The sequence below is a fragment of the Schistocerca serialis genome, chromosome 5 (assembly GCF_023864345.2).
Source record: "Schistocerca serialis cubense isolate TAMUIC-IGC-003099 chromosome 5, iqSchSeri2.2, whole genome shotgun sequence".
Lineage (NCBI taxonomy): Eukaryota > Metazoa > Arthropoda > Insecta > Orthoptera > Acrididae > Schistocerca > Schistocerca serialis.
In genome coordinates, this window is record NC_064642.1 from 132,722,780 (window position 1) to 132,731,959 (window position 9,180).

The following is a 9,180-nucleotide window of genomic DNA, read 5'->3' on the forward strand; positions in this document are numbered from 1 at the left end:
AGCTAAAAAACGACCACTCTCCAATGCGAGAATGAATACCACCTGGTACGGTTGCGCTCATGTGAATCGGTAAGGGAAACATATAAGGGGCGATCAGAAAGTTTCCGTTTGAGGGCGTTGCTGCAGCGTATGCGCAACGTAGCGCAACTCGAATGCGGGTGTAAAAGAACCGACTTGCAAGCAAGGGTTTAGTGCATCATTTGCATCATTCGTGTCTTTCCGAGCAACATGTCGTAAATGCGGAAACGTGAACTATGGCAACATCGAAAGTTACAGTCCCGCTAAGAATATAAGGAGTACCTAAGGACCAGAAGGAAGGCTGTCAGTGGGGTCAACTCGCCCACATGTTATCTGGCGAGATAGCTGGGCCACATAATTACGCAGCCTTTAGATTCTACACATTTCAATTGAGTTTATATGGGAAGTGCAAATGGTTGCAACGGATCTTATGGTCAGCTTCGACATAAAATTTTTGTTGACCAACGTGCCTGTAGTCATCATCAACATCCTACGGGAGCGAATATCGCCAGACATGTGCCACCTACTGAACTCGTGCTTGCCATCAACATATCTTAGTTGGCAGGGAAAATTTTATGAGCAAACAGACGGAGTGGCTATGAACTCCGCCTTCGCACCTGCACCAACTGATATATTCATGGAAACATTCGAAAAAATCGCATCAAATTTCGCGCTACTGTGCCCACGCTGCTGGCTGAGGTATTTAGGAAGGCACGTTCGTCATATGGCCTCACGGGGATACTGAATTATGCAGATTTCATGAGCACTACAAAAGCTTACACAAAAACATACAATTCGCGTTAGTAATGGAAAACAAAGGAGTGATTTCTTTTCTGGATGTGGTGGTCCACAGAACATCTAGCGGCAAACGAGGCCATAAAATTTGCAGGAAGCTGATCCACACCAAAAGATGCCAACTTGCGGATTCGCACCCCTTTCTAGAGCGAAAGGACGCTGCGCTGTTAGACCGAACTCACAGGATTAACGGGGAATGTAACGTAAAATAAAAACATTTATTTAAAAAATCATTACAGCCATATTTATTAATGTACAAATCTAAAATTTTTCATGTGTAAAGTAAAAGTGCTTTGTTTTAACGGAAAAGGTTAATAAGATATGGAGGATTAATATTTTGCCAGAAATTTGCATTTTTATTTTTTATTGTCTTTTTATAAAAATCCATAACTCAAATTCTAATCTTGCAATTAATCTGAAAATTTTATTGTAGTGTCCTGAGAAGGTTACAAGACCACTGAAGTACAGTTATTAATTTTTTTTTACAAACTTTATCATTAACAGAGTATATAATTTTGTACATCCAAAATTAACTTTTTTCCTACATACAGTCATCAAAAAATTAGAATGTAGTTGCAGGATCTCGTATTTTTTAGTTCCAGGGAGACAGAAACACGTTGCGAACAGTTCCTGAAAATTTCATAGCATTGCCGCATATAGTTTCTGATAACACACTTCTAATAACGTAGAAAATGTAAAACAGATAAAATGAGGTTCAAAGATTTTCTTCTCATACTTCTACATGTAATAAGCTTACCTAAATTTTAAAATCCTCCATACCGAAACTCCTCATCCTCCAGGTTTCTCTTCTCTCCCCTTCGAATCTGCCTGGCCTGTATTTGCAGGTAAGACACTGATCTGTTTGTTTTCTTGACCCTGCTCTCGTCGATGGTGTAACTTGCTTTTGTTGTAAACATACCAGGATCTATACCAGCTTTCAGCACTTCAATTCTGCCATTATTTCCGTTATTGTAACATAAAACTGCATCATAGATACCTATTTTGAGTACTTGAAGTCCACAGAATGTCCTTTTTGACCATCTAATCCAAATTAAATTATTGAGACTTTCATTTGCATTTTGTGTCTTTCCATGAAAACACTTCCTTAATAAATCAGGGTTTGCAAGAAACCTGAATGTGGGGTTAATTGCATTCATAACAGATTCTGGTACTGTCACTATAAATTTTAGAGCATAGTACTGCATGTTTTTCTTGGCACAGTTTCTCACTGTCTTCATTGCTGGACATTTTCCTTGTTGCACTTTGGTGGCTGTATTTCTGCTTGTAAAACTTTACCTGAGTCAATACCAGTAACAGATGCAACTCCATACAGAGATGTGTGACCCCTTTTCATTTAAGTCCCATCTACAGACACACACAGGTGAGTAACATTTGTAGGAGGTTCACTGTCATGAATATCTACCCCAGGATTTATTCCTTTTTTGTTTATTTACGCTAATTCCTCCACTGCTTTCTTCCTTAGAAACTTCGGCAGTATCGCATACAGCATCAGACAATTCTTTATTAATTTTTCAACCCTTGCACAAGGTGGAGGCATGTTCAGAAAACCACACTCTAAATTACTTCTTTCCCTGCCCGGTCCAAGGCATCTCAGAGCATAAGCTAACCTAAAATTGCTTTCATAGGAACCAGTGTGTTTTTGGAGGAGGAAAATGAAAATTGGTAGCCACACGAATTACAAATTAATTTAAAATCACAAGCTATTACAACTCTTCTTTCTTCAGCAACAATCATGCATTCCGTATTTTTACAGCTAACGCATGAACATGAAAACTTTATAGTCTGGCAGAGAAGCTCTAAATCAATAAGTCTGAATCCAGTGGAAGCCATATCGACATCACACACGCTCCTGCACAATTCTCCTGTGCCAACTTTCGATGCTGAAGCTGTGAGCTTATGTTCTTCATTTCGAGCTGCTTCCTCTTTTTTGTTGATAAGCCGATTTCCATGAAACCTCCGTTTCCTAACCACCGTTATGCATAAATCTTGACTTCCACGTAAAAGTTGCGAATTCAACTTTCCACCTATAAACATGTGTTAGTATTATCAAAACGTAAATAAACCACATGCAAGAAAGTTTTCAGGCAAAGATATAGATGTCAGTCAGAGATATAGATGTCAGCCACAGATATCTAAAGAAAGTAGCCTTCACACTGACAAAAATTCCACTGAAGCAAACAGTTTCCCAAATGTCGGAAAAGGTGGGACATGGCCGCCAGTGCAGAGTTAATGAGTTTAACAATCTAAAGGCATTTGTAAAGCTGCTATCACTATGAAATTCACATTCAACATAGATTAAACTATGTAGATGAAGAAAATAATATTTTTGAAAATCGATTGTTTGGACCAAAATCCATTACATCAGCACTTAATGACGCCAAACACATACAACAGAAAAAGAACGAGTCGAAGAGAACATTCCGTACACAAGGCTACAACAACAGTGACATGCAACAAACTGTGAGGTACAGTGAAGGCAAAACAAACAAGGTACAGAAGAGGTTGTAAAAATCATCCAACCAGTTGCCAAACAAATGTTTATTAGCCCTTGACCTAGGTTTGCGTTAGATAAGCTGAAACCGAGCTGCACCTGTCATATATAAAACTGACAAAACTAGAATATCACAGCCATGGCTTTAGGTAGCAGCCAGACTACATTTAGCGTGCTTCAGAATGAATGCTCACTAGGAAATAGCTGCAGGTGGACGCCCTTGTCAACATAAAATTATAACAGTTGTCACAGGATAAAATATTTGCAGAAGTTACACGTACATCATGCCAGAGACAAAGGCCAACTGTTACGAATATACAAGCTCAAGCGACCAGGAAAAATTGGGCTACAGAGGGCCCTAAACACATGTGCGTCAGAACTGTGTATTTTGTATTAAAGTAAGCATGAAATTTCCTCTACAAGGCTACTAAAAATGTAATAGATTTACTGATATACATTAAGTATAAAATAACTAATACATGTTCCAACAGAGTAGATACGGCCCAACAATTTAGGATAGCTCATGAATGTCACAACATCATACAAAAAGAAATGGCAGTTATGAGTAGTGTTGACACTAAAGAAACGAAAGTGATTAATAATATTAATCGCAAATCGAAAAATTATGAAACTTTAATAGCTAAAGCTGATAAAGGCAATACAGTTGTCGTTGCCTACAAAAATGAGTGTGTGGACAAAATGTTAACTTTTTGAGGTAAAAGGCATCACCGAAATTAGTGCAGACTCCACCGTTAACATGCAAAAAGAAATTCGGAATTTCTTAAACAATATTGAAAACTGGTTCTGGAAATTCCAGAAGAAATGGTTAGTGAACACGAATCCAAAATCTCCCGTTTTAAGAAGCCGGTTCAAGCTACACAAGAGCCAGCATCCGATCCGCCAGTTCGTAAATAGTATAGTGAGCGCTCACCACAAGTTAGCTAGATATTTACAAAGTAAATTCAAGGATTCTTTTACTTTTGACAGTAATTTTTCCCTTAAAAATAGGCAAGATATGATTTGTAAGATGAAAATTCTCAAATGCACTCTTAATACAAGGCTGTTATCCTTTGATATTACAAGCCTGTACATGAACATTCCGATTGACGTGACACTTTAAATCTGCTAAAAAGTTAACTGAGAAGCAAATTACAGAACTGATGAGTTTGTTAAAGATAGTGCTGAAACACAATTATTTTACTTCTAACGTTAAAGCGTATGTTCGATCCTTTGGCCTTGCGAAGGGTAGTCCCTTAGCTGGCATTCTAGCTGATATTTTCATTAACTCCCCTGAAGATGGTGTCTTCAAAACCAAGATAGAATCAGTGAGTAAAATACGGTTTTATACGTGGTATGTAGACAACTTAATTTTTGCATTTGATGGAACTGACCAAGAATTACATTTATTTTTAACACCCTTAACGGCTTCCACGAGAAAATTAAATTCACAAAAGAAATTCAAAATGAGAACGGTGACCTAAATTTCCTTGATCTCAAATTACGCTTACAGTGCCACATTCGATATTCATCGCAACACAACCAAATCTGATAATATTATTCCATAACATTTTCCCCATCCAGACCCATAAAGTTGTGATTTTCCATTCAGCAATAAATCGCGCTTTAACAACGGCATTTTCCCCATATGATTTTCAGAAAGAAATTAATTTGATTAAGCCAATTGATAGCAATAATGGTTATAAACAAGATGTAGTCGATCAGATACTTAGCAACAAAGGGGCAAATAAAAAATTTTCAACACTACGTGACGACAAACTGAAGAGTAACGAAGAGGGAAATGGCACGATACCATTTTTAGGTAATGTGTCCTACAGTACTGGGCGTCCTCTGACTAGAAAATACCCTTGTAAAGTTACCTTCTCGACTAACAATAGTTTGAAGAAAAGTTTAGTGTATACATTAAAAGCTCAACAAGATCCTTTCACAAATTCAGGCGCCTATAAAATCGTCTGTAAAGATTACCCTAGCTATCTTGGCAGACCAATAGAGCTATCAAAGCCAGATATAAAGAGCACCTGTTGGATGAGAAAGGGAGAATCTTTCATAATTCTTTATTTACTGAAAATTTACTTATTTCAGACCATTTTCCGAAGGAATTAGAAGAAACCGTTGTTTTACGTAAGTAAATAAAATGCTGGAAGTTGGATTTATTAGAAGAACTTGGAAATGAATAAACATCTTGCTGAGAGAGATGGTAAAATTTTGAACGATCACCTGCAACTCGCGAGTAAGCACTTCCTTGACAGATTTAAACTGCTGCTCACGGTCACATAATACGTGTTTACAGGTCTCCGCTAATATCGGAGAATTGCCTTTTTCCATCAAATTATTTTTTCTCTACTATTGAGCTTCTGACATCTAATACCACTAGGTTTCATTTTTCGTGGTCTTATCAACACATGTTCCTACAGTTGATTTTCCAAAATGTAATTGGTACAGTGAAGCAGAAGTTATGATGTATCTTTAGCCATTTATTTTGTTCTCCACCCTTTTGATAACAGAAGTAATTTTTTGTAAACTTATCTTCTGCACACTAAAGCTACGTGTTACATAAATGTTTCCCAGATAATTTTATATTTGATATATACCTCTAAAATCATTGCATTTATTAGTGGCCTTTTATAGGAAATTGTCATATTGCTTTAATGCAAAGTTATGCTACTTAACACCACAAAGACGCAATGCTTCAGCGCATGTATATAGCGCCCAATGCTTTCCCATTTTCCTTACCACTTAAACTTCCGTAGTGTCAAGCGACAGACTTTTTTCATTTTAGCGACGTTGTTTTAGCTTATATTTGCCCTTCTTTTCCCATGTATTTGTAACAGTGATTATTTGCAAACAGAATTCTACCTTCTGCACGCTGAATTTATGTATAGTATTACTCTGTCAGCAAATGCATTAGCAATTTCATACATAATGTATACCTGTAAATATGTTACATTTTTATTAGCCTTGTGGAGGAAATCTCATGCTGACTTTAAAATTAAATGTTGCTATTCAACACAAGCAAGGCGCAGTTCTTACACGCATGTGTTTAGCACCCTCTGCAGCCCAATTTTTCCTGGTAGCTTAAGCCTATATATTCATAACAGTTCGCCTTTGTCTCTGGTATGATGTACACTGTGACTGCTGTTATAATTTTATGTTGACAGTAGCCTCTACGAGTGGGAATTCACTAGTGAGCATTCATCCTGAAGCACGCTAAATGTAATCTGGCTGATATCTAAAGCCATGGCTGTGATAATTCTCATTTTGTCAATTTTATACGTGACAAGAACCGCTCGGCTCTAGCTAATGTAATGCACCATGCGATGTACCAAGTATGCTTATCTCACAAATATTTTTCTATTAATATTTTGTTATATTTGTAAAACTAATTTTGTAGCTGGTTATGTACATTTTTAGAGCCCACTCCTGAAGAAGATATTTTTAGAAATGTCGAAACCTAGTTGAAGAGCTAATAAATCTTTGTTTGGCAGCTGGTTGGCTGATTTCAGATTTACACAGTTGCTGTTTCGCAGCCATGTTTTTTTCAGAGTTACTGATGTTACTCCTCCTGTTTGTCTACATTACGGGACAGACGTCTGCGACCGTGTAGGCGTCGCTGAGGAATCAGACCTATATTTCAGAGTGGCCGCAAGATCCCATGTATGCTCTGTATACTGCAGGTGCCCCTGAAATTCAGTATGAATGCAGTGAAGACTGTGTTGTTGGTGAAACTGGGGGAGGAGGGCATTAGCACTGGAGTTTCGGGCACGAACGTTACGTACGACTGGGACAGATGAACAAGTCGCTTGTTACAGAACTCCACCAGAAATTTGGCCGTACTTTCAACTTTCAAAAACCTCGCGTACATGTTTAGCAGCAGTGGATAAATGGTGTGGTGGTGGTGGTTAGTGTTTAACGTCCCGTCGACAACGAGGTCATTAGAGACGGAGTGCAAGCTCGGGTTAGGGAAGGATTGGGAAGGAAATCGGCCGTGCCCTTTCAAAGGAACCATCCCGGCATTTGCCTGAAACGATTTAGGGAAATCACGGAAAACCTAAATCAGGATGGCCGGAGACGGGATTGAACCGTCGTCCTCCCGAATGCGAGTCCAGTGCGCTAACCACTGCGCCACCTCGCTCGGTCGATAAATGGCTCTGAGCACTATGCGACTTAACGTCTGAGGTCATCAGTCGCCTAGAACGTAGAACTAATTAAACCTAACTAACCTAAGGACATCACACACATCCATGCCCGAGTCAGGATTCGAACCTGCGACCGTAGCGATCGCTCGGTTCCAGACTGTAGCGCCTAGAACCGCACGGCCACCCCGGCCGGCAGCAGTGGATACAGAAAAGGAAAATAAGAGAGGCTATTGAAATAATTAAAAGCCCTTACAAGATGAACGGGGAGGATGGCTGCAAGTTACATCTGGCCTGTCTGCCAGCGACTCTATCCCGGCGCCCCGCGGGTGTTCGCCAGCCCAAAATGGCTCAGATGGCTCTGAGCACTACGGGACTTAACATCTGAGGTCATCAGTCCCCGAGAACTTAGAACTACTTAAACTTAAGTAACCTAAGGACATCACACACATCCATGCCCGAGGCAGGTTTCGAACCTGCTACCGTAGCAGTAGCGCGTTTCCGGACTGAAGAGCCTAGAATCGTTCGGCCACAGGGGCCGGCTGTTCGTCAGCCAGCAGCCCCAGCTGAGCCAGGTTTAACGGTATAAACCTCGAGAGAACTGCCGCGTGACTAAAGGCGTCGCAGTAGGAAAACACTCCCCGCTGTATACAAGCTGCCGATTTGCTATTGACTTCCAATCACCAACGAGAGTTTAGCTACCATTCACTTACCAGAGTGGCACAAGCAACATAAACCGATACACTTCCTTCTGCCAATCTCCAACTAGATTTGCCTTCTAACCAACCACCAGGGTAACAAAGGCAATAGCGTACCGTATAGCTGCCATTCCATAACAATATCTTCAAACTGTACAATCACATCTCAGATAGGTGACGTCGTTAGCCACCAGATAATGGAAAATGACAGTATATAAAGAAGACATTCGGCAGCGAACAGCCCTGAAGAGAGGACCGTAAAAAGTTGGTCCAAACGTCAACAGCTTAGATGTTTTAATAGTTTACAATGACACAGCTCATTAACCAAAATCCTTTTACCTAAAATTTGGCGATTTTATTATCAAATGGTCCGAATAGAACGAACGACCTGTTATTCTGTGCTTGGCTGCCGAAGGACAAACACCGATAGACATCTATCGAAGAACGAGGAATGTGTATGGGGCAGTATGTCTGTCGAAAACCACCGTTTTGATATGGAGCGCCAAGTTCGGTGCTGCTTCATGGTAACACACGTTCCCACATCGCCATAGTTACGCCAACTGAAGTGTGACACACTTTGAGCCCCTACCCTTTAGTCCTGTTCTCTCCCCATTCGATGATCATGCCTCTGATCTCTTGAAACAGGCCTTCAAGGATTGAGGATTGCTGTCGGACGAGGATGTACAACAGGCAGTTACGTATTTCTTCACGCACCGGGACACGGTGTTCTACAAAACTTGTATCTCTGATCTTGTGCGTCGGTGGGACGATTGCGTCTGACCTCATGCGTGGTTAGCGCACTGATTCTGGACTGTACGGCCTTCAAAGCGAAACTTTTTGCTAGCCCTAATACAAGCGAAGCATAGACAAAGGGAAACTACTGTAATGACCACTCGGGCCGCAAGTGGGGAAATCCTCTGACACAAGCGACTTTAGACAAAGGACAGATTCTTAAGGCCCAGATGCTTGGAACGAGTATCTCAGCAACAGCGATGCTGTTCGTACA

The 9,180-nt window shown here is 40.2% G+C and overlaps 1 non-coding gene across 1 annotated transcript; it reads right to left on the reverse strand.

The window, feature by feature from the left end:
- Positions 1-7,402: 7,402 nt before the first annotated feature.
- On the reverse strand, positions 7,403-7,475 carry Trnaa-cgc (transfer RNA alanine (anticodon CGC)). The gene has a single exon. It is a non-coding gene; the product is annotated as a tRNA-Ala (tRNA).
- Positions 7,476-9,180: the final 1,705 nt, after the last annotated feature.